Raw genomic sequence first — 27,872 nt, forward strand, 5'->3', positions numbered from 1 at the left:
ATAGCTCTTGTCTGAATTTTTAAATATTCCTTAGCATAGACTATATGTTAATTGAAGTCACCATTTAGAAGATGGCCAGACACCAGTGCAGGCAGCACACTGCTTGCAGGTAAATGTTTCTTCTGTGTGATTCTAATCATATTATTTATTTTCTTATATATCTTTAGGTCTTCCCACTACTGAAATTTTAAATATCAATCTCCAGCTCTGTCATCTATCTATCTATCTATCTATCTATCTATCTATCTATCTATCTATCTAATCTATGAAAAGCTGAATTGGAAGAAAAAGAAGGAAAACATTTCTAAGGCCAGAAACAATAAGAAAAGGTAAAACCAGGAAAGTCAAGGGTTTGCCCCCAAATTGTGTGATTGGTAAACAGAAGATTTAGAATTTAATGCAACGATGTTGGCCTCAGAGATGTACTCTTCACTCTTATGCTACTAATTTAATTAAACACCATTGAAAGATAATTAGTTATTTGGAAGTTATATCTGAAGAAATTATACAGCACATAGGATATTGAGACAAAAGTACAGACATAAGAAAGAGATAATCAACAGTTTCGCCATGAGCTATCTAGCTATGTCTTTCTTTTTATTTTTCCTGATTGATATTTGTCGGGTTTCCTGAATCTGAGAAATGGTACTTTCATTAACTCTGTTTAAGAGTTTAATATGTGTTTGGAGAAGTTAGTGGGGCCAAGTGTACTGGTGCCTGATTCTGTCCAGGGCCTGATTGCAAATGTAAGAAGACTTGGTTGACTACAGAGTGAGGGAGGAGAGGGGAGATACTGCTGCACTGGAATTGCCTGGCTCCTGGAAATTGTCCAGAGAAAATACCTGAGAGTTTTCCATGGATCAGAGGCGAGTGAGGAAGGAAAGATAACCCGAGGCCAATTTCCACCCTCTAAGAAGGTTTCCAGAGAAGGAGCGGCAACTTAGGAAGGAGTGGAGTGAAATTATGAAGGAGGATGCAGGAAATGCATGCCCTGCATTCCATTATGTGCAGTCAGACATCACAAGCAGGGCCCTAAAGAAACTTTGAAAGTATCCACGAGGAAAAAAAGTCATCTTTAAATATACATCAGACTCAGAGAACACAAATCCATCTTAGCAACTTATCAACCTGTGTAAGAACATTCCTTCCCACTTAATTCAGCTCCCTCTTCCCTATGGGACCTGGTTTGAAACCACAGTTAGTGGGCTTAGAGGGAGAAGGAAAAGTGGGAGGCACCCTCCAACCCACATCAAAGGGCCAGCAGAGGAGTGAGGGAGGAAAGGAGTGAATTTATCTAACTGATAAAGTTAAATTTAAATTAAAGACTGTGCTGGGTCTTAAATAACTACTGGTTTTTCTATTGCCTAACATTAATTAAGAAGGTCATAGTATATGAGTAAAAGGATACTGGAAATAAAACAAAGTTCCTTTTACAAATCGATCCTATATGTTCATCTTATTCAACATACAAGATACATATAAAAAATTGATTTTTGGTCTAATATATTTAACCTTAATATTAAAAGAGACTCATTTATTTAACTGCCTAATCAACATACACAAGATATTCACACCCTGTGGAAGATGAATTTATTTTCTTATCTGAAAATGTCTTTTACTTTAGAATGATTGGACCAAATTTTGTCATGTGATCACATTAAAGGATCAATACCTTTAATCAGGAAAATGTCAAGTACTGGTTTGCTTAAAACTGGAATCCTGTATCTGGCAAGGAGTAAAGTACTAACGTAATTGATTATGACTAATTGGTATCAGTCTTAAAGTGAAAGTGGAGCCAGCTTCCAGGATGTCAGATGGGCTAGCTGGGGAACAGAGAAATATAGGAATCAAAGCAGCATTATGACATCAGGAGGACCAGAGAAATGGATGCTATGAACAGTCGACAGGATTCACCTTACTCTTTTGTAAAATATTTTGGATCCATTAAAATTCTGCCCATTTCTCATCCAATATCTATCTCTAGTCTAAATACAGTTGACCCTTGAACAGTGCAGGGTTAGGGGTGGCCAACACTCTGCACACCCAAAAATCTATGTATAACTTACAGCCAACCCTCCGTATACATGGTTTCCACATCCATTGTGTAGCACTGTAGTATTTACTATTGAAAAAATCCACAGATGAGTGGAACCGTGCAGTTCAAACCCATGTTCAAGGGTCAACTGTACATCTTCTCACTCTATGCACCATTAATATATTAGTCTAAGCCACCTTCAGCTCTGCCTCTCCTTAATTGCAATTCCTTGCCTTTTATCTCAAGCTGTTCTCTTCTATTTTTTTGTTGTTGTTACATTTAGTTGTTGCTGTTGTTGCAGTTGTAGGATCCATTCTTTATGGAACATGTGCTTTGTGTTATTACATAAAAACTAAGGAGAACTATATTAACTAAATTCTTTCTCTTTCTCTTTCTCTTTAGATTTACCATATTCTTCACCTTAATTGTATTGATTTCCCATTCTCCATCCCTTGACTTTTAGTCATATCCATATAGATAGATATAGATATAGATACATACATATTTATATATACATATGCCATGGTGGTTCCTTCCTTATTATTACCCATCTGTGACTCAAGTCAGCCACTTCCTGAACAGTAGTGTGGAGGGCAGACATCTGGTGACAGCCACGACTTTAGTTCAGGATTGTTGTCTGGAGCACTAAGTCTCTTCTGCCCATTATCCTTCATGACATGGCCACTCTGGGTTGTTTATATTCAGCTGGTTGATATGACACATAACAAAGCCCCTTCATTCATGGAGTCTTCATGTTATGATAACTGTTTTTTTCCCTCCATTGTTGCAATTCATTTTGGCAGTCTCCTTCAGTAAATAACTGTCTCAAATTTTAAAATCTGATGACTGTTATAGTCTCTCCTTCAGTTCTAATTTCCGTTGCATTTATAATGTGCCAAACTGAGGCAAAACCCATATTTCCTCTATGACCACCCGTCTCTGTGTTAGAGCCACTGGACACACCTCTTAGAAACCTGATGTATATGATTAGGGACTTCTTAACCCCCTCTTGCCTCCTCATATCTAAGGAAGTACAGGTAAGCTCTTCATGTCCCTCTATATTTTGGTGTTAATTTCAGCATACTTGACAGTGTTTTTAATATAATTTATGCTTTGAGGTTATGATCTCTTTTCGATTTCATTAAAGAAAGTTTTCTTTGTTTATATTTTGTTCTTTTTATTTTATTTGAGAGGAGTCAATGGACACAAAGAAAGTAAAAATATCTTCATATTGTCAAGTTTAGATCTGCATTTATAATTACTTTTTAGTACCAGTTAAGATTTTTTAATAGTACTTTTTTAAATAGTGATTTTTTTAAACTAATATGATCAGGTTTTCACAAAATTTCTTTTATCCTGTTGGAAACAAGTATGGACTTAGCTGCAATTCATATAAATGCTCATCTTCAAAGGGATTTTTCTATGTTATAGCAGAGAAAAGTGTCTCAAATAAAATACTATCTAGGGAGCTGTACTTAAAATTTGGCTTTAAAATCCCATTTTTTTCCTTCTTTAAAGGTCTTTCCTTAAAGATGTATTTACTTGGCTGAAATATTACTGGAAAGTTACAGCTAATTCATGCAGGAAAATGTGTAGTTCAGCTTTATAGATATTCAAGACAGTAATAATGGGAAGAAATATAGAGAACACCTTACATCTTATTAGTGGTCAGTGGTTCTTTTTACCTTATGTTACATATTAGATACCTTATAGTAGGTATCTAAGGAAAAGAAGAAAAGTAGAAAGTATTTTCCTTTGCAAAAATATAAAATGAATCCTAGTGTTTCCATTTCTGCATGTTTATATGTTCCTTGTGTTCTGAGGGTTTATATGGAGAAAACGTTATGTTCCATTTTTGACAGAAGACTTACATTTTTGAATCTCCATGTTCCATTTGAAAAAGCTGTCGCTTATAGCACTTTCTGTACATCCTGAATTTCTAAATTTAGATCACCAAATAAAATTCTTTGCAATTTAACTTAGATGATATATATTAGAGCCTTGTTCTAGTATGCTTTATTATTGTTTTTGATAAAACATATTTTTTCTCAAAGGGCATCCAAGAGGAATAAATTACTGAATTGCCAAAATTATTTCCTTATAAGGTAGTCCTGATACATGGATTCTAAAGGTATAGGAGGCTCCAGTATGATTCTTATTTAATGACAGTTCTAGTGTTGCTGTCATCTATTAGAATGTTGTAACTAACAAGGCTACTTTCCTTTCTATAAGAGAGAAAGGGTGCTCATTTTATGTTTACAGGCTTGATCCTGCTTTCAGTTCAGCTTCCTCCTTTCACAAGAACCATCCCAGCTCAGATCACTAACATCCCAGCTTGGTCTTACTGTTGCTATGGTTTCCCAGCAGCGATTGGCTATGCCCTGTTTCTTGAAATTATGCTTAGGCATGTCCTCATAGAATTTTATCTTTCTATCATGATTTTGGCTGTTCTCAGTTTTGCATAAAGCAGTAATCCATTTTTACACTGACTTTCTTTGACTGCAGCAGAATTGAATGTCCCAAAGATCTCGCTGGCTCAGGATTTGTGGGGATTCGTCGTGTTTTTTTTGTTGTTGTTGTTGTTGTTTAACATCTTTATTGGAGTATAATTGCTTTACAATGGTGTGTTAGTTTCTGCTTTATACACATTGCCAACAAACACATGAAAGAATGCTCAACGTCATTAATCATTAGAGAAATGCAAATCAAAACTACAATGAAATATCATCTCACACCAGTCAGAATGGCCATCATCAAAGAATCTACAAACAATAAATGCTGGAGAGGGTGTGGAGAAAAGGGAACCCTCTTGCACTGTTGGTGGAAATGTAAATTGATACAGCCACTATGGAGAACAGTATGGAGGTTCCTTAAAAAACTACAAATAAAACTACCATTGACCCAGCAATCTCACTACTGGGAATATACCCTGAGAAAACCATAATTCAGAAAGAGTCATGTACCACAATGTTCATTGCAGCTCTATTTACAATAGCCGGGACTCGTCTTGTTAATGGCAGACGCTAGGCTTGTGATACCCCTACTGCTCATTGACTTGAGCAAACGGCATGATCCCTGAATCTGTTTTAATGCGACATACTATTTACCTAAGATGCGTCTCAATGGTGACACAGCTGTTGGTTGCATCTAAGGGTTTACGCTGCTTTCACTGTGACCTGGTGGAAGGACTGACATTTCACATTTGAGAAAATCTACGCCTTACTGTCAAATTACAAATCGCACACTACAGCCGCGCTGGGGCCAGTAGCTCCGCCAAAGAGAATTTTGCTCTGTTAGTGTCGTACTATGCCAGTTACCCTTTCTGGGAACATGTTGGCTTTATTCTGTTCTCTGTTTCTTGAATGGCATGCTGTTTAATGATATTTTGCCAAAATAATAACATTCAATAATCATTTTTTATTTTTTCATCTCCAATAAAGTTCTTAGGCTGTGATGCAATCTCCCACTTTGATGGACTTCAGACTCATTATTGAATAACAATCCCTAAACATTCATTAAAGTAAGATCCTTTTAAAGAGAAGTACAGAATCAAAGGAAAGAGGAGAGTTTTGATTTTGACTTTTTAAATCAGATGATTTAATTCTTTAAATTATTTTTTTCTACCCAAAGTTAATTTTTACATGGTACTCTTGGCAACGGTGAAGAATAAAGGGAAAAAACAGTGAGGACACAGGGGAAGTAATAGGATAATTAGACATCATATGAAGGTATATACTCACATTCTTTGCATATATACATTCAAATTGAAACCTTAAAAATAATTAGCTAAGACATTTTTCTTACTCTCAAGTACATCTATCTCCAATTAATGCTCAACCACTCCTCAGGAGTATCTTAGAATTAAATTTAAGAGACTAGTTTCGGATGTGGAGAGACAGAATTACAATCCCTATGTTCTTTAATTTGGCCATGACTAGGAAGTATAACTTATCATTGGTTAATAAAATCCTTAAAAGAATAGTAGACTTTTGACATAGGTAATTTGAGTGGGCAACCCACAAGCTAGACAGTTAATTTTGTTGAAGAACGGTTTAAAAAGAGGTTAGATATATTTATTTTTACCTTAAATTTTAAGTTAAATTTAAATACATTCTGTATCTGGGAATCATAAATTTGAGTTTCCATGTAAGTCCATTTGTTAATCATGGCAAAGAATTTTCCTGGAATGTTGAAAACGTTAGTCTTAAAATTGTCAAGAATTATTGATTTGTAACCTGTAGAGGATGTTAGTTATAAGAAATCACATTTATTAGGATATTTGTTATATAAAACTATATTTACTCACTTAAAGTTTTAAACAATGTTTCTATAAAGGGCACATTTTCACCACAGCCTTGGTGATAAATTAGCTCAATTTAGCTGTAACAAAACCAATCTGTATAAAAAGACAGTACAGAATTTCTTTCAAGTAGAAACATGGCTAAAGTTTTGTTTCTCTTCCTAGAATATAATTACTAGTAAAATAAAAAGATAAGTAAAATAAAGATGGCCTTGAAAATGACATAGATTTTCCATTTGTGATCATGTAGGGTTTTGAGAATATTCAACTGGACAAGGGCACCAACCAAGGACTGACTACCTCCTAAGACTCAAAATCTCAGCATCATTACTGTCACCGTTGATAAATTCCTGTCAATAATGTTGCTTTTATGGTGTACCACATTTTGTGTTATTTTATCCACACTTCCCTTCCTTTACAGTGTTGAGTCTATGTGGTGTATAACAACCAATTTGGAGTCGGAAGTATCAGACTATAGGCTCATTCTGCCACTTGCATACTCTGTGGCCTCACTTTAATTTTCTGATTTTCTGTTACCTCTGAAATGAAGAAGGATTTTGTAAGAATCAAATAGCGGAAATTTTTGACAAAGATTTTAAAAACCTGAGTGCTGTTAATTTAGTGGTAGGCTTATCTCATGGTTTCTGAGAACGGCATGAATTCTGAAGTTGAAACTATCTTCTTCAAGAACACAAGACCATATTTATTTTACTCTAGATATGAGAAACACTCCCTTAATCACTACAGAAAATGTATGAAATCAAGACAAATGAATATAACCATTTTAAGAGGAAAAATACATTTTTTCTTCAAAAAATTTTCTTTGTCCATTTGCAAGCCATTTTCTGCTTTTATTTCAAAGCTCTCAACATAACCCACTATTTTGTGAATTTTAATTGTTTTAGCTTAAACACATTTCTCTTCATCAGAGTAACCCACAGTCATTATAATGACGTAAAATATAAATAAAATGTAAATAAGCTGAAAGACAACCTTTTATTTTGGAAAGACTATGGACTGGAGAGTCCAACAGATTTGGGCTCAAATATCAATATGTCTATTTTCTTATTCTGAACTGTGGGGAAAATTATTAAATGATTTTGTTTCACAATTTCCTAATTATATGATAAGGACAATAATATCTATTTTTCCAAAATATTCTGTGTGAGTGATATGAGATAACACATGTAAACTGTCTTCCATAGTGCATGGCACATAAATGTTTCATAAATGACAGCTTTTGTCATCACAAGACCCCGATTCCTCATGGGATCACTGTTAATACTCTTATTTCTTTGCTTAACATTTTAAAGGTAATTTTTAGTTATAATAAAATCAGAAAATTTACCTTTGGGATAAAACCTAAAGGTTATCAATCCTCCAAACTTTCTTTTCATATTATGTGCCTGCTTAGTCTTTTAGTTTACAGTTTCACGTAACTATTGCTTAAAGAACAGTTCCTAGGCATTTTTACCTTCTAGATAAGCTTTTGTCTCAATTTCATATTCAGAATGTGGAGCCCATGGTTAGATACACTATACCTTACGTGGTTGGACTTATGAGCATTAGGATGGAACTAATCTCTCTGTTTCTATTAGTATAAGTTCTTTTTCACCTTCCACTTTCAACTTCACAACCACAAGAGAGTGACTTCTGGTTATGCTTAAATTCCACTGAAGCATCACCGGTTCTCACCTAATATCTATGTTTTAAATTGCAAATATAAGTACAAAATTTTATACCTATTCTTAATAAACTTTATCTGCCCTGTTTAAGCTCATTATTCTAGCCTAATTTCATATACTTTTCTTCTGATCCTGTCAGTGAATATTTTAACAATCCATCCTGCTTTGTAGCCCTGACTGAATGCTTTATATATCTTTAGAAATATTTTTACTTTTAAAAAAGTTAAATAGAATAAAACTAATACATAATCTTATAGTACACACCTTGAACAATTTCTCCAGGTTGATAACATTGAATTAATAAATACTCTGAGTTGTACAATATATCCTTGTAGCTTATTTTATACATAGTAGTTTGTATCTTTTAATCCCCTACCGCTATATCACCACTCCCCCTTTCTCTCTCCCCACTGGTAACCACTGGTTTGTTCTCTATATCTGTGAGCCTGCTTCTTTTCTGTTATATTTACTAGTTTTATTGTATTTTTTAGATTCCACAGATAAGTGATATCATACAATATTTGTCTTTCTCTGTCTGACTTATTTCACTTAGTAAAATGCTGCCTAAGTCCATCCATGTTGCTACAAATGGCAAAATTTCATTCTTTATTTTATGGCTGAGTAGTATTCCATTGTATATTTGTACCATATCTTCTATATCCATTCATCTGTTGATGGACACTTAGGTTGCTTCCATGTCTTGGCAATTGTAAATAATACTGCTATGAGCATTGGGGTCCATATATTTTTTTGAATTAGTCTTTTTGTTTTCTTCAAGTATATACCCAGGAGTGGGATTGCTGGGAGCAATACTTTAGATTAAAAGGGGCCAAATGAAGAATCAGGAAAATAAATTTTAAGGCAGAGAAAACAATGCAAAGACCCTGGACAGAAAATATTTTATCTTTTCTGGAGTGGGATAAAAACCCAGGTGACTAAGATGTGGTAAACAGGGAAAGAGCAGCATAAGGTGAAGTTGAAGATGTAGTCAGGAATCAAATCACCAAGAGACTGAAGGCTTCTGAGGAGGAGGTTATATTTTACTGTGTAAATTGGGCTCAATTAATGGGCAATGATATGGTGATCATAGCAATTTTTTTATTGGAATATAGTTGCTTTACAATATTGTGTTAGTTTATACTGTAAGCAAAGTGAATCATCTATATGTATACATATATCCCCTCTTTTTTGGATTTCCTTCTCATTTAGGTCACCAGAGAGTATTGAGAAGAGTTCCCTGTGCTATACAGTAGGTTCTCATTAGTTATCTATTTTATACATAGTATCAATAGTGTATATATGTCAATCCCAATCTCCCAATTCATCCCCCCCCTTGGTATCCATACGTTTGTTCTCTACATCTGTGTCTCTATTTCTGCTTTGTAAATAAGATTGTATATACTAATTTTTTCAGATTCCACACATATGTGTTAATATACAATATTTGTTTTTCTCTTTATGACTTACTTCACTCTGTATGACAGTCTCTAGGTCCATCCATGGCCCAGTTTCATTCCTTTTTATGGCTGAGTAATATTCCATTGTATATATGTATTACCACATCATAGCATTTTAAAGTGATTGCCATAAACAGAGAGAACTGGTAGAATGCCCAGAAGAAGGAGGAGGAGGAGGAGGGTGGTAATAGAGGAGGGGGAAGGGAAGAGGGGAGGGAGAGGAGGAGGAGGAGGAAAGACTAGTTAGGACCATTCATGATATTCCAATGAAGGTATAATGAATGCATGATTTTAGTTCAATTTGCTCACAAGAAAACATGCATCAGTTACAAAATGACTGAATCTTTAAAAATAATTCATAAATATGCTGAATGATCAATATATTGAATGGTCAATTTGCCAAATTTACCAATTTACTGGAAAACATTACTTATTCATAAAGTTTAAAGATATTTTGTTGAAATGGATAGTTTTAATGAACTTTGAAGATTTCTGAGATGTTTTAGCCAACCAATTTGTTTTGTTATTTTTATATTTATTTTATTCTTCATTTTTTATGAGCCATTTCACTCTGGCAGCCAAAATCTAGTGTTTTCCTGATTGTTTTACCAATCTCTGGTTTGGGAATGAGAAGTGTCTGTATTTTCAATGACCAGTCCTTGACATATATTCAATATTGGGACTTTCAAATGAAAGAGTGATTTTCTACTTTTCAATATATTTAGTCACAAATTCTTTAATAAGCTCAATCAAGTTAATATTTGAGAATTTCTTAAGGACTGAAATGTGAATCACTCTTAAAATAGACATTTAAATAAACGTATACAAATTCACTGCAAAACAAGTGAAGTAAGATTTAGCAGTATTAAAACTACTGTGAATCAACTCAGAGACAATCTTAAAAATTCTCAAAATCTCTTGAAACCATCCATGCACTACAATATGATGGAAACTATATAAACACTTAATATAAAAGTGCTTCAGTGAATTTGCATTTTTGATTACTGGATTTTTATGTATTGGCTTTCAGACAATTGATTTCATGTTAACTTGTTTATTTAAAAAAAAAAAACAAGGTTTTGGTGAATTGTTCATTTGACTTGAACTCTGATAGTGGCAGGTAAAGTAGAGGGGAGTGGATATGGATGCTCTGTTGGAGAGACAACGAGATTTGAACCTGGGCTGGATTTGAAGGACAAGAGGAGAGGAGAGGTCGATGATCTCTCTTGATGATCTCTGCAGGTTGGGATTTGGGGACAAGGTGAGTGCTAGCACTATTCACTGAACTGGGGAAGTTTGGGTGCAGCCAGGTCTGCTGGTAAAGGGGAAGGAATATTTCTAAGCTAATATTTTTTATATTCTTAAAATGCTGATATAATAACCATGTAGGAGGATATGCCAGCCTGGGTCTAACAGGAGTTGTCAGAATATGAATGGTGATTATAACCAAGAATAGGAGGTGAAGAAAGAGACACCTAGGGTTCACTTCTGAGGCTTGCCAACATTTAGATTGTGTGTAGAAGTAACATAGCTGGGAAAGGAGTCTAAAAGGAGTAGCCAGTGTGATTTGCTGCTGCAAAAAATAAGAGAGTTTTATAAGAAGGGTAGAGTTGTCAAGTGTATCCTATAAAATAGGAGGGTTTTATCCACACCATCCCCTTTGACTCCCCACTTCCCTTTTTTAAAGTTTCCACTTTATTCCTCATGCTTTCTACACTTCGTTTTATAAATCCATACATTCATTAACCACATGTGTGCATACGTACACACACAGTGTGCACATGTGTGACTATGTCTATATTCTACTTCATTCTTAATAATGAGCTCTTTTACAGCAGGCATTCTGTCATTCATCTGTATATGCCCAGCACCATATCTGGAAAATACAAAGTGCTCAGAAATATTTGTTGAATTGCATCGAATTATTTCTAATAAGAACTTCATCTCAGTCACCATCAAGATATAAATATAAGTACTGATGAAACATGTAAGTGTATCTTGCATATTCAAGCCAAATCCAAGAGTATAATTCAATCCTTACTGGGCATTTTAATCTCCACACTTGAAAACCAGTATAACTTGTTTTGATGGTGCACACATTATTTCCTTTTTGTTTATCTCTAAGTTTATTTCTTTGACTTTTTATGAACTTCACTTGAAACCAGACAGTTAACTCACAAATGCTTTTCTCAGAGCAGAAAATTTGCAAAAAGCCACGTCTGCTTGGTACACCAGCTACTGATCTAAAACTTCGACCTGTACCTGTTGGGCTAAAATTGATTTTACTCATCTTTGCATATGTCATCAAGATCAGCATGCATTTTGAACCATTACTTAAGATTTTGTTAAGAAATGTTGGAAATTGCAGCCTGTGAGAATGATTAGTTTTCTGAAAAGCTTCTCTGCTCATTTGCACATAGACAAAGGCCGTGTGTAAGCTCCTCAACAAAGCTATAAACCTGGTGTTATGCCATCATATAAGCAAAAATCCTAGAGATTTGTTTAGTCCTGAGATTGAAATAGTCACTGAAACAATGTAAATGGACATGAGTTCCATTCTGTGAACTAACATAATAAAATAATAGAAGAATGTAGCCTACTTTATGCGAGAAAAAATTTTTTAATCAAAATAAAATGGAAATGAGTCGCCAAAATTAGTAAGCATATTCCAGAGGATCCGTGTTTAAATTGGCCTTAAATGTAAATCTCATGCAATCAATTTTCTACCACTTCAACATCATTTTTCAGGGTTATATTATCATAAACTACAGAATATCAGCATTAAGATGAATCTTCAAAGTCCTATCTGACTCAAAGGAGGAAAGCCATAGGATGTGAGGCAATATTGGGGGAAGGGATTGGGAAAAGCTGTGTTCCTGTATCAACCTACATTTTTTTACTACGAAACCACAGGCTTTTCAAAGAAAAGATGAACATTTTCATCCCAAACTAGTTCAGTACCTTGAAGGTTCCCAATAGATAATAAATAATATGATTGCTAGATGATACTCTGCTTTTAGTTAGACTCAAAATTCAGGTAACAACAACAAAAACTCCTTTGTCATGTATTATATGACTAGTAATAGCAGCATATCAACCTAATATTAAAATTGGCCTTCACTGCCTAACTGTGCCCTGGCAGAAATGAGGAAGGAGTCCAGGGGCATACTGCTGAGAATTCAAAAACTGGCATTTGAAATTGATCAACCAGAAAGAGCACCATTCACAGTTATTTTTGAGATATTTCAATTGTTGTTGTTTATTCCTCATCTTTTCATATGAATTTTGCAAAACAAAAGGAGCGATTCATTCAAGGTGGGCAAAATAGAAACCAAATTTTATTTTATTATCTTTAAAGTATGAATCATCTATAATAACTCTCATTAGCGCTAATGGAAATTTGCACATAATAAATCCTTTAGGTGCCTGGAGAATGTACCACAGCTCTTTTAAACTGTTTGGTGCTTTTACCTCTGGGTCTCTCAGAAGTGATGAGCCATCACATACAGTGTTCCTGGAAAGGAATAGGAAGATAAGTAGAGTATCTCCAGTTTTCTGCTTTTTCATGTAACTGTCATTTTTTCTCCCAGAAGTGCATGCATATGTATCTTAATACACCCACACAACTAGACTTCAGAAGAGCTCAGAAAAAAAAATACACTGGATCACGTGAGGAAGACTATGGTTATTAGTTATGAAAATCTTACAAGAACTTTCTAAAAGTATAATTACAGTTGGTTATAAAAAAGTCTAGAGAATGTTATTTATACCTTTAAGTACATATGTCTGTTGAACTTCATTTTTTAAAATTTATTTATTTTATCTACTTAATTTTGGCTGTATTGGGTCTTTGTTGCTGCGCGCAGGCTTTCTCTAGTTGCGGCGAGTGGGGGCTACTCTTTGTTGTGGTGTGCGGGCTTCTCATTGCAGTGGCTTCTCCTATTGCAGAGCACAGGCTCTAGGCACGCGGGCTTCAGTATTTGTGGCACGTGGGCTCAGTAGTTGTGGTGCATGGGCTTAGTTGCTCCACGGCATGTGGGATCTTCCCAGACCAGGGCTTGAACCTGTGTCCCCTGCAATGGCAGACAGATTCTTAACCACTGTGACACCAGGGAAGCCCTGTCTGTTGAATTATAAAGACCATTTTGCTTAATTAGCTTAAAATAGAAAAAAAAAAATCTCCCACGATGAAAGTCATAATTTAGTGCATTCATTTTTTACTTTATAGGAAAATTCAATATAATCTAGTTTTTACTCACAAGTTAGGTCTGGGTCCATACACACAAATTGCTTTGGTTGATTTGTCAAGTGAGTGACAAAAAACTGATTCATAAGGAATGACTTTGATATGGCAAGAAATGTCTTGAGCCTGATAATGCTGAATTTCTTCATTTAGAACACACTACATTTTTTCCATTTCTTTTTTAGTATAATAGAATATACAAAACATAAAATTTACCGTTTAATCATTTTTAACTGTACAGTTCAGTGTTACTAAATACATTCATATCGTTATACAATGATCACTGCCGTCTACCTCAAAAACGCTTTTCATCTTATAAAACTAAAAACTCTATATCCATTAAAAACTAACTTCAAATTCCCACCTCCCCAGCACCTGGCAACCATCATTCTATAGGGTGGGCCAAAAAGTGCGTTTGGTTTTTTAAGTAAAAAAAGACACATTTTTCATTTTCACCAAGAACTTTATTGACCAACGTATTCACCCTTTTGTTCTGCTACCTTCTGACATTTTTCAGGCAACTTCATAATTCCATCTCCCCAAACTTTTTATCTTTTTGAGCAAAGAACTCTTCCAGGTGCCTTTTACAGTCTTTCAGGGAATTGAAATTTTTTCCATTAAGAGAAATTTGTAAAGACTGAAATCAATGGAAATCCGAAGGTGCAATGTCTGGTGAACACAGTGAATGAATCAGAATTCCCAGCGAAGCTGTCGCAGTTTTTGCCTGGTCATGAAAGAAACATGCGGTCTTGTGTTATCCTGATGGAAGATTATGCATTTTCTGTTGACTAATTCTGGATGCTTTTCGTCGAGTGCCACTTTCAGTTGGTCTAATTGGCAGCAGTACTTATTGGAATTAATCGTTTGTTTTTTCCGGAAGGAACTCATAATACAGGACTCCCTTCCAATCTCACCATATACACAACACCACCTTCTTTGCATGAAGACCAGCCTTTGGTGTGGTTGGTGGTGGTTCATTTCGCTTGCCCCACGATCTCTTCCATTCCACATTATTGTACAGTATCCACTTTTCATCACCTGTTACAGTTTGTTTAAAAATGGAACGTTTTCATTACATTTCAGTAGAGAATCGCATGAGGAAATATGGTCAAGAAGGTTTTTTTCACTTATGTGGAACCGAAACATCAAAGCGATTCACATAACCAAGCTGATGCAAATGATTTTCAGTGCTTGATTTGGATATTTTTGAGTACGTCGGCTATGTCCTGAGTGGTATAACGTTGATTGTTCTCAATTATTGTTTCGGTTTGATAGCTATCAATTTCAACTGGTCTACCGGACCGTGCAGCATCGTCCAGTGAGAAATCTCCAGCATGAAACTTTGCAAACCACATTTGACACGTTTGATCAGTCACAGCACCTTCTCCATACACTGCACAAATCTTTTATTGCATTTTCATTTGCGTTTTTACCTTTCTTGAAATAATAAACCACAATATGGCAAAAATGTTGCTTTTTTCTTCCATATTCAATATTAAAATGGTTACACAAAAATTCACCAATTTTGATGTCTTTTTTTAAATGCACACGGATATGACAGCTGTCACATACAATCTAATAAAATTGTTTTGAATGAAGTTAAAGACTACTAAGTGCTACTACAGCCATCTTATGGAAAAAACTGAATGAAGCTTTTGGCCCACCCAATACTTTTGTCTCTATGAATGACTACTCTAGGGACCTCAAATAAGTGGAATCATATAGTATTTGTGTTTTTGTAACTGGCTTATTTCACTTACCATAATATCCTCAAGGTTCATCCACTTTCAACATGTGTCAAAATTTCCCTCTTTTTTATGGCTGAATAATATTCCATTGTATGTGTATATCACATTTTCTATATCTATTTATCCATTGATGGACATGTGGGTTGCTACCACCTTTGAGCTATTGTGAATAGTGATGCATGGATGATGTCAAATTATCTTGTTGAGACCCTGCTTTCAATTATTTTGAATGTATACTCAGAAGTCAAATTGCTGGATCATATGAAAATTCTATTTTCTAGTTGTTTGAGGAACAGCCATACTTTTCCACAGTGGCTGCACCATTTTATATTCCCACTAACAGTGCACAAGGGTTCTAATTCCTCAGCATCCTTGCTGACAATTCTTATTTTCTGTTTTTTTCATAGTAGCCATTAGTAGTCTTCCTAATGGGTATGGGGTGGTATGTCATTGTGTGTTTGATTTGTATTTCCCTAATAATTAGTCATGTTGAGCATCTTTTCATGAGGAGCCCCTAGATTTTTAAGCTCCTCTATTTCCCCAACAATTTTATACCTATAGGGTTTAAAAATTAACTGTGTTTAATTTTTCATCTTATTCATGGATACTATGTCCTCCTCTTAACTCTTCATTGTTTGTACTGAGCACTCTCATTTCAGAGTTTGCTGTAGTCCATATGTAATTGTTTCAGCTTTTCCCATTGTCTAGAGGTTTTATTCTGTGATAAATTAAGTAAAAAGGTAATATTATAACTATGATCACATTATGGTATTCATTTTTATTGACAGAGTTTTTTTCCTAATGGCTATAAAGGCCTTTATTCATAAACTTAATGAATCTAAATCTGAACTTCTGATCTTTCCTAATAAGCCTGCCCCGCCTACAATCTTCCTCAGTATAGCATCTCAGTTCCTCCAATGGAGATCTATTAAGTAACACGATTACAGAATATAGGATACGAGTCAGGGCTTTGAAATTAGAGTGATTTGTTTACAATCCTTGTCTCACATCTTAATAGAACTCGGACTGTGGAGAACTCATTAACTTCTTCAAGCTTAAGTCTCCTCAGGTGTAAATGGGGTAGGAACAGAACCTTCTAGGCCCTGCTCTGAACAGATATGCTGCACTAATACTGACTACAAGCTCGACATATTTTTCAAATATTTAAAGACAGCTCCCATAGCAGTTATTCTGTTGTCTGGATAAAAAAATGTTGATATATTTCAAATTTTCTAACATTTCAGAATGTGTATTTCCTCCTCAAGAGAAGATTCCAAGTGTTGAGGAGGTACAAAGATAATTAACCAGTTCATACATCCCAAGATTGTATCAGAAAATACAGCATCATATTTTTAACCGAGATAATGTTAAATATGAGAGACTAAGGAGAAAAAGAATGGAAGTGAAGACATCAGTCAGACAAGAAGTGGTAACAATATTTCAACTGAGAATTAATAAGTCCTACGCAAAAGAAATGAAGTAGGGATGTATTTGAAGAAGAGGAGTATACTGAACAGGACTTGCAGGCGACGTTACTTGGGGAACGGGGAGAGGGGGGCTCATTGGGCGCGTCTGCGCATGCGTCTCGCTAGTGACGCTCTGAGCAGAAGAGAGAAGAAGGAGCCTTGACAGATTTGGGAAGCACCAAATGCCCTCGTTTTGCCCTCACCGAGTTTGACGTGCTGAAAAAACATCTGGGAAGAAGGCTGCACCGCTTTGAACCTGGGGGAGATACAGGGGTCAGAAGACAGACTTGGCAGGCGTGAATGTGCAGGGAAGATAGGAGAAAATGAGTAGGAAAGAAGCAAAAGATAAGCGAAGCAGAGATAAGCCCAGGATGAATTTAGTGATAAAGAAGAGACACTGGAAACAAGAAAAACAGTTGACAGAGAGGCCCCCAGGCATCAGGATAAAACACTGTCACACAAGACGAGAGAGAAAAGAGTGTCAAGACAGAAGAAGTGGGGGAAAATGCAATGATATAAATACTGAGAGACATGAAGTGAAGATTGATTAAAAGATATTTGAAATCAGTAACCAAATGCAGTAACTCTGCAGCGAAGTTCAGTAGAGATAGAAGCCAAAGTGCTGGAATTTAAGAATGTCTTAATTTTTATATTTATATCCATCTTTATTGCTGACTTTGGGATACTGTAAATAATCCATGCCCTAGATAACACTAGACATATTTCAAAATTACATGTCTTCAAGACGCTGAAATAATCTGCCAGATTTCTAATGTTTTGTTTGGGAATACTATGACTCTATAAATATCCCATATATGTATGATCTCTCTGCCATGAGTATGTAAAATATGGGATAATCACCTTATTTTAAGCAAAAATGATCCCCAAATTGTTATGGTATAAGAAATTTTAAACATATACACACTACCATATATAAAATAGATAATCAATAAGGGCCTACTGTATAACACAGGGAACTATACTCAATACTCTGTAATAACCTATACTGGAAAAGAATCTGAAAAAGAATGGATATATGTATACGTATAGCTGAATCACTTAGCTGTACACCTGAAACGAACACAACATTGTAAATCAACTATACTCCAATAGAAAGTTAAAAATTTTTAAAAAGAAACTTTACTGGGAATGTTTCTATTGATTAAGAAGCATAGGATATTTAATAATATGTCCAATATACACACAAAAACTTGCTATGTTCCTTTTGTACACTGTATTCTTTTTTCCCAAAATAGCCAATTACAGTATAGAAAGTAAGCTTAGCAAAATCTCAGATCCTACTGGGCATAGAGATGAGATGGTGGTGCCTTGGGTTTAAAGAAGAGTTGCAGGCAGCTGCTTTTAGGATGAAAAGCTGACAAAGTACTGGGCTTTTAGAACACAGGGTGGGCAAGATTATTCTGGGATCCTACATGCAGTTCGATGCAACCCTGGGAGTCTTGGGAAACAAATGCCAGCTGTTATCATCACAGAGCGGACTGGACCTCAGACCATCTTTAGTCCTTGCCACATTATCTGGGACAATGATGACCTGGAATGGTCCATTTTGCAGGCTCTATTTTAGGTCTGACCTGCACTTTAGTTTATATCTTAAGAAACAATTGATTAGGTGGCTTTGCTGAAATGAGGATTTACCAGTTCTTGGAAAATAATGGACTTTTTGTAGGCCCAACTACTATACTACAAACTTTCATAAAAATTCTAAAATCAAAGATAAGGTGGTAAAAATTGTGCTTTTATTTTTTTTTTTTATTACTTAAAAAACTTTTTTTTATTGGAGTATAATTGCTTTACAATGTTGTGTTGGTCTCTGCTGTACAACAAAGTAAATCAGCTATATGTATACATATATCCCCTCCCTCTTGGACAAGTAACAATATCCATGACTACTTGACTATAAAAAAAAAAAATGTGGCATTGTCTCAGTCTTCTCAGCCTGCTATCACAAAATATCACACAATGGTTGATTTAAAAAACAGACATTTATTGTCTCACAATTCTGAGGCTCTTGAGGTCCAAGAAGAAGGTGCCAGCAGGGCTGGTTTCTGGTGAGACCTCTCTTCCTGGCTTGAGGAGCTGCCTTCTTACTGTGCCTCACATGGCCTTTCCTCTGTGTGCTTGGAGAGAGAGAGATTCCCAGGGTTGCTTCCTCTTCTTATAAGTACCCCAGTACAATCGGATTAGGACCCCATCCTTTTGACCTCATTTAACCTGAAATAATCCATAAAGGCCCTATCTCCATACACAGTCACATTGGAGGCTTAGGTTTCTACATACGGATTTTGGGCGACACAGTTCAGTCCATAACAGGTGAGATCCATCTGATATAGAACTGCTTTCTGACAAGAATGGGAAGTTTCAAAGATTAGTAAGCTTTCTTCTACATGACTTGTTAAGTAAAAATCTGGATAAAAGAGAGGCTAATAATTAAAATATATTTATAAAAATATTCCATTGCCTTAGGCATACTGTCACCATGACCTAATTCATCTTTAGTCAAAACATATAAAATTACTGATTTGAATTGTTTCTGATACAAATGGTAAATAGATAATAGCAATGATAGATTGTAAACATTTAAATAGGATTTATGTATTAAGTGGGGGAGTTAACTTTCAAGTATTTGTAATTCAGTCTCTAGTTAAACAAGAAGTCAGATAAGAAAATCCGTGGTGTAGTGTAATACTTCCCTAATAATAACGCATTCTCCCCACATTACAGATTAGTGTTTACTATATCCCTTTAAAAAGCATTACACACAGGAAAATTCCTTTTTATTAGTATGTCAGTTCAAATCCACCTGTAATTTTAATAGATATTTTAATGTTTACTTTTTAATAAAGCTATTTATTTCCCATTAAACTAGATAACTCAAAGGCTTAAAAATAAGATTACATGCATATTTCTTTCAAATATGTTCAATGACAATAAAATGATATTTAAATACACTAGTAATGCTTGCTAACAAATCTTTTGGTGGAAAAGTCATTAGTCAAAATGAGTAACTGGTTTGGAATTCCAGTGACCATGGCAGTTTTCTAGTAGCAAAATTTATTTTAAAAACAATATTTAATACTAAAATATATATATATATATATACATATATGCACATATACAAAGTCATAAAAGGAAACAGCAAAATTATCTATAAACCCATCACCAGGCAATTTATATTAATTTGTTAAAATGAAAGTTAAAAGTCCATAAAATTAGAAAATTTAGCAAATAACAGGTAAAACGCTCTCTATCTCAAAGCCACACCCATTTTCTCTTCCAGACATAGCCACTTTAAGAATTTCTTGTGTTATATTACATTTTGTTATACATAGGAGTATATTAATTTGAAATATGTGAATATGAAACATATTAATTTGAAACATTTGAAACATATGAAATAATTGTTGACCAGCAGTTTTATGTGACTCAAACTAATATGTGTGATTTATATCTTGTTTTTAATTTAATAATACATTTTAAAGTTTTTTATTTTAGAGTTCTTTCTATATTAGAAAATATACTCTATTTAGATTAAAAATTATTTTTCAGATACAATAGATTTAATTTGACTGATGCTTTTTTGATGAAAATTTATGGTTCTTCTTGCTAATACTACCTTTATAGATGTATCTTATATATGCATACATACATGTCTATAATCAAACTCCTAGTAGTGAAAGAGTTGTATCAAAATGATGCAAATTTTTAATTTTTATAGATACGCTCAAATTACTCCTGAAAACTTTTATAGTACTTTACACTATCACAAACCCATAAAAATGTTCCCCCATCATACACACACACACCTTTGCCAGAATCAGGTATTATTTATGATTGATAGAAACTAGTAGCTTGTTTCTTTAGTTATGAGATTTAACATTTTTCATATTTATTCATTTAACATTTGTGTTTCTAGTTCCCTTTCAGTGCATTGTCTATACATTTACTTTGCTCCCTTTTGTTTTATTATTGATTTGTATAACACTGATTTTCATAACTACTTGTAAACTCCCTTACAAGGTAATTGTTGATTCATTTATCATGTATCTTATAATTTTTCTGATTTTGTTTTTCACCACTCTAATGTCACAAATAAATTTATCCAGACTTGCTTCTAGAAATCATGGGGTCATTATAATATTCAATCTTTGATCCATCTGGAATTTATTTGGTTATAGAGGCGAAGTTGATGTTTAGCTTTATATTTCTTTCCAAAAAGTCTGTCATCACTATTGTAAATGGCCCATCATTCTTGTCAACACACACCTCACCAAATTCTCCCATTGTTTTACATAGCTCTTTTTAACTTGATGATCTTAGGTTTTCCAAGTAAACAAGTATATCACAAATGATGATAATCTTAGCAGAGAAACACTGACAGTATAAAAAAAAAGAAGTTTGAGAGATAAAAAATAGCATTAATTCCATGATGATGATTGAATTCTCCAGGAAAGAAAATTTATTAAATGTGTAGGTCTAAAGATTAACCTTTGGAGAATACCAAATATCATTTTATATTTAATATTTAAGGTCAGGTAAACAATTAACATAGAAGTTTCTCTCATAGGGGTAGGAAGAGAACCATGAGAGTATATTGTCCCATAAGTCAGAGAACTTTAAAAAGTGAAAATTGAGACAAAAACACTAAAACTGGCAAGAGAGCAATTTGGATTCAGTTACATGCACAAAATCCACATTAGAGAAGATCAAGGATGAAATGGTATGTGTAAAGGATGTCTCTGAGTTTTTAGATTATTCTTTCCAGAAGTTTGAGATGAAAAGAAAAAAGAGAAAAATAACACAAATCATCTGTGAGTCAAGCAAAGATATTTTAAATCTGAATTGAGACCTTGTGCAATTTTAAAGGCAAAAGAGAAACCAGAGGAAAGGCAGTGGGTGAATGAGAGAGTGTGAGAGCAGCCCCCAGAAGTCAGGAAAGATCAAAAGCCCTGGTGTCACTATGATTTTGAGGAAAATAGGGGCAAGCTAAGGACAGAACACCAAAATCAAATATGTTCTCCTATTACACAGGGTTAAGTCAGGCATTTGGAAGACTCTGAAACAACCAACCTGAAAATTAGCTGAATGACAACAAAAGTGATTCAAGTGTGAGTGTAAATAAATATTCTAACAAAGTCTAAAAAATATCAATATTACTTACTAATTATGCATAAATCTCATTGGAGAAATAGCAAAATTTTAAAAGAAAACATTTGAAGTGTTTCAAATGGGGATTTAGGCAAAATTAAGACCAAAATTTAAACATATGAGTGCTGTAGAAACACAGAGGGGAATGTCAATTAACCTACACCTGTGCGTATGAACTCTTTCCTCAGAAATCAAATTATGAAGAGTAAGGACCCTGCACTTATCTCTAGGCAACTGCCATTCATTTATAGGCTGTTAAGTCATAGATTTTGAAAAAATTCCTTTTATCAGTAAATATATTCAGGCATCTACACCTATTAGAACATTTTCATATTCTTTGTGGACACTAATGGCCTTTACTTCTTCCTAGTGTGCATATGTGTGTGTGTGTGTGTGTGTGTGTACATAATATGTATATATGTATTATATGTATATATATTACTTATATACAGTATATCAGAAAATAAAAATCCATCGTAAATATGTCCCAAAAGGGTCTTTTAGAAAATGTATTTTCTGAAATAATATGGCATTCCTCTTTTATGCAGAATAAACTTAAACATTAATGGTGACTTTCATGTAATCTTGGCAAAGCAATTTTAAATAAATATTTCTTTTTTTTGTTTGCAATCTTTGGATAAATAATTTAAATTTCCCTATATTCTATATTAGGTAATATTTATTGTACTTTGATTGGATTGAAAACTGATTTTATTGCTCTATTTCTTGATCATTTCAAAGTAATTTTCAGAGTCTAACTGAACAGACATATCTTATTAGTCTTTCTCTGAGCTGTAATAATTTAAACAATCCTATTTGTACTTAAATACAAAGGAAAATTCAATCTAAAAGAGAAATGTAGCAAGTCAAAAGGCCACGATATCTTAGGAATTATATTTCCCCAAATCTGAGTGGCATTTAATTAGAGGCAGAAAGAAAAAACAGACAATGAGAAACTTGGTAGCATTATCCCTTATATTTGGCAATACTTGCCATAAATTTAAGCTGTATCCTGAATTAAATTTGCTGTTGCTTTCAATTCTCCATAGATCAGTATAAGCTCTCCATTTGTTATAGTTTGTGAATCCCTTGAAGGAGACTAAGAGAAAACAGGGGACATTGATGTATCCAAGTATATGAACACGTCATCCTTCATAATTTTATATTTGAAATAAAATATACTACGTGTATTCTTGAGTGTGTCTTTATATCAAGTTCTTGAATGTAAAATAACTCTACTCTTGGTCTTTAACCACTTTCATGATGCTGAAATTTTGAAATGTAACAGAATGTACCCCCCCCACCACCATTAAAGCTTTATCCTGGGATTGCAGCAATTCAGTCACATCTTCAGGCTCCACTTCTAATTCTAGTTCTCATGCCATCTCCACCACATCTGCAGTTACCTCCTTCACTAAAGTCTTGAATCCCTTAAAGTCATCCATGAGGGTTGGAATCACCTTCTTCCAAACTCCTGTTAATGTTGATATTTTGACCTCCTCCCATGAATTATGAATGTTCTTCATGGCATCTAGAATAATGAATTCTTTCCAGAAGGTTTTCAATTTACTTTGCCCAAATCCATCAGAGGAATCACTGTCTATGGCAGCTGTAGCCTTAAAAAATGTATTTCTGAAATAATAAGACCTGAAAGTAAAAAATTACTCCTTGATCCAGGGGCTATGGAATGGATGTTGTGTTATTAGACAATAAAAACAACATGAATCTAGTTGTAGATCTCCATCAGAGCTCTTGGGTGACCAGGTTCATTTTCAATGAGCAGTAATATTTTGAAAACATTCTTTTTTCTGAGCAGTAGGTCTCAAGAGGGGGCTCAAAATATTCAGTAAACCATGTTGTAAACAGATGAGCTGTCCTCTATGCTTTGTTTTTCCATTTATAGAACAGAGGAAGAGTAGTATTAGCATAACTCTGAAGGGCCCTGGGATTTTCAGGATGGTAAATGAGCATTAGCTTCAACTTGAAGTCACCAGCTGCATTAGCCCCAGTGAGAGAATCAACCTGTCCTTTGAAGTTTTGAAGCCAGGCATTGACTCCTCCTCTCCAGTTATGAAAGTCCTAGACGGCATCTTCTTCTAACAGAAACCTTTCTCACCTACATTGAAAATCTGTTGTTTAGTGGAGCCACCTTCATGAATTATCTTCACTAGATCTTCTGGATAACTTGCTGCATCTTCTACATCAGCACTTACTGCTTCACCTTGCACATTTATGTTATGGAGATGGCTTCTTTTTCTGCTCACTTCAAACTTCTGCAGTTTCCTCATCTCTCTCAACCTTCATAGAATTGAAGGCATTTAGGGCCTTGCTCTGGGTTAGGCTTTGGCTTAAGGGAATATTGTGGCTGGTGTGATCTTCTATCTAGACACTAAAACTTTCCCCATATCAGCAATAAGGTTGTTTAATTTTCTTATCATTCATATGTTCACTGCAGTAACACTTTTAATTTCCTTCAAGAACTTTTCCTTTGCATTCACAGCTTGGCTAACTCTTTGGTACAGGCCTAGCTTTCAGCCTGTCTTGGCTTTTAACATGCCTTCCTCACTAAGCTTAATTATTGCTAGCTTTTGATTTTAAGTGAGAAATGTGAAACTCTTCCTTTCATTTGAACACTTAGAGGCCATTGTAGGGTTATTAATTGGCCTGATTTTAATACTGTTGTGTCTTTGGGAATAGGGAGGCCCAAGGAGAGGGAGAAAGATGGGGGAATGGCCTGTTGGTGGAGCAGTCAGAACACACACAGCATTCCTTAAGTGCATTATCTTATATGGGTATTGTTCATGACATCCCAAAACAATTACACCAGTAACAACAAAGATCACTGATCACAGTGCACCATAACAAATATAATAATAATGAAAAAGCTTTAAATATTGGAAAAATTACCAAAATGTGACACAGAGACATGAAGTGAGAAATGCTGTTAGAAAAATGACACCAATAGACTTGCTTTAGGGAGGGTTGCCACAAACCTTCAACTTGTAAAAAAAAAAAAAAAAGCAGTATCTGCGAAGCCCAATAAAACGAATTATGGCTGTACTAAAAGTAAAAACCCTTTGAGTAATGAATCATTTTGTACGTTTCATGTTTTGTTGGACACATTTCAAATTATGGAGGAACTGAAACTTTTACAAGTTTCAATTACCAACAAGAATAATTTTGGACACAATAAAACATTATTGAAGCAAACTTTTATTTCATAAAGAATCAAAGGGTTATTTAATCCTAGGTACTTTTGTTTGATTATTACTGATTTTGGCTAATGAACGAGAAATTAGTAGAGAGAAAATAAAGGAGTACAAAGTGTATGCCAGACTTAAGAAATACCAAGATGAGAAAGACGCATGGTTTATCTAATCAAATGTTCCAAGCACACTTGATGGCAGGGATGTTTGCCTGGAGGGCAATATTCTTCATGAAAATAATATTTAAATAAATATATGCTACTTTATTCATTTCTTATAAGTCATTGTAAGTCATTCTTCTATGTATTTTTCAAATTCTCCTTGAACCTATTAATATTTTCAACTTGTATCACAGCTTTAACAGATTCCACACACTGATTCAAGCCAATCAAATCCAAATAATATTTACCAAGTGCTTATGATAAACCAGTCTCTATTCTGGGCAGTGTCATACACAGATATAACAGCAGCCTCTGCCTTAAGAAAGTAGACTGACATAAACACTGTTAAAAAGAGTGTGATGAAACATGGTAATTTTACACAAAATTGTCACAGGAGCCCTGAAGAGGAGCACTTACCTGTGACAGTAGGGCTAGAGATGGCTTTTAGTGAGAAAAGACTGTAAGAAAACAAGGGAAATCTAGGCAGTTAGAAGAGAGGGGAGATGCTGGAAGAATGGAAATTCCAAGCAGAGAAGAAAGCGTGATTAAAAAGCAGAGGGCAGCATGAATCAGCTGGGCTGGGCACAACTGACAGTCCAAGTTTGCTGAAAGAAAACCATTCTCAACCTGCACCAAGGAAAGAACAGTATTTCTAATCTCTTAGGATTTGATAACTAAAAAAACTATGGCTGCTTTTTCTTTTGAGTTAGCCATCTTAAAAAAATATGACCTTTTAGAACAGCAGTCATGATAAGTATAATAATAATTACATATAATATAGACATATGTAATATAATATATAATAACATATAAATATAACATAATATGTATATCATATTATATTATATATCATAATATATAATACTATATAATAACATTTGTTGAAGGCTTGCACCAAGTACTTTGCATCTATCTTCCAATTTTACCCTCACCAAATCATTTGAATTAGCTAGTATTACCAGCCCCATTTTACAGAATGAAGAAGTAAAAACAAAGGAATAAACTTATTTGTCCAAGTTCTTATAGTTATGAAGTATTGGAATCTAGATCATTTTAGGTGCCTTCCCTGAACACTTGAACTTTCTCTGTACCATTCTGAGGTAATAATTAACCTTTCACTAATTGCATTTTCAAGCAAAGAACTTTTTAACAGATGAATTTTCAGTCTTAAGGAATTGCTTGTCATTTGCTCTGTTCTCCAGAATGACATGGAATTTTCTATGGAAAAAATAGCAACCCCATTTGTCACTGATTTTCTTTGAGGAAGAATGATTTGCTCCCCAAAGCTTTTTAACTCCCTAACTCACTTTTTATCACTTTCTAAACTACCATTATCTGTCAAGTCATGCATGAGTAGATCACAGTTATGATATTTTAAAATTTGTTCTGTCTTCCCTCTTTGAACTGGCAAGTTTCTCTCCAAAAGTGGATGCACTTTTTCTGATTTTTTGAAGATTATATATTATATACCTAGTCCTAAAACAACATCATTACTTACTCTTAACCTTGATTAAACTAAGCTTGTATTCTGAAACTACACTACATATTTTTCCCTTGAGCACAGACAAAATTAGTGTTAATTTGTATTGTTCTTAATTTGTTTTTCTACTTTTAGAATCTTTGAATTATATTCTGATATTTAAAGAGAGAACTATATCAACAACTTAAGAAACTTCCCTTTGATTTGTTATAATTAAATCCTACCCAGTCCCATCCAAATTCCTTTTTCCTTTTCTCAACTTTTCTCCATTAAATCAAAAACACTTATTGTGTGTGAGGCCTTTACCTTATGCTGTAAGCTTATACTGTATTATTTCATAAGGTATTTTCATTTTGAAACTTGAGAGAAATTTATTTCTATTATTGTGAAAAAAATATGATTTTCTTTAAATGTTTGACACAAATAATGGCATCATGTTATAAAAATGAAATCCTGGTTGAGCTTAAAAATATCCATTCTCCATTTATCCCTCATCCAAATCCTTAATGTCTGATGTCATTAACCTGAATTACCTATCTCTTTTGACCAGGGACTCATTTATAAATGATAGTGTGAAAAAATAATCACTTGAAGAACTCACTGAACTTAAGCTTATCTAGCTCCAACCTAGAGTGCTGGGGTGGAGTACAAGAACATCTGTACCAAACTTCATTATAAAATACTAAAGAAGAGGGGTCCTTAGGCTACATTTAAGAATCACTGCATCAGATACTACAAAACACATTCACACAGCTATACTTTTGCTAGGGCAGTTCTCTGACACATCTTCCCTGGAAGCTCACAAAACTTATTTATTTTAAAATAATTTTATTGAGGTAAAAATTTACATACAGTAAGGTACATTCATTATAAGAATACTATTCAAGGTGTTTTGGTAAATTTATTAAATCGTGGTAATCATTAT

Source organism: Balaenoptera musculus, chromosome 11 (genome assembly GCF_009873245.2).
Source record: "Balaenoptera musculus isolate JJ_BM4_2016_0621 chromosome 11, mBalMus1.pri.v3, whole genome shotgun sequence".
Classification (NCBI taxonomy): Eukaryota; Metazoa; Chordata; class Mammalia; order Artiodactyla; family Balaenopteridae; genus Balaenoptera; species Balaenoptera musculus.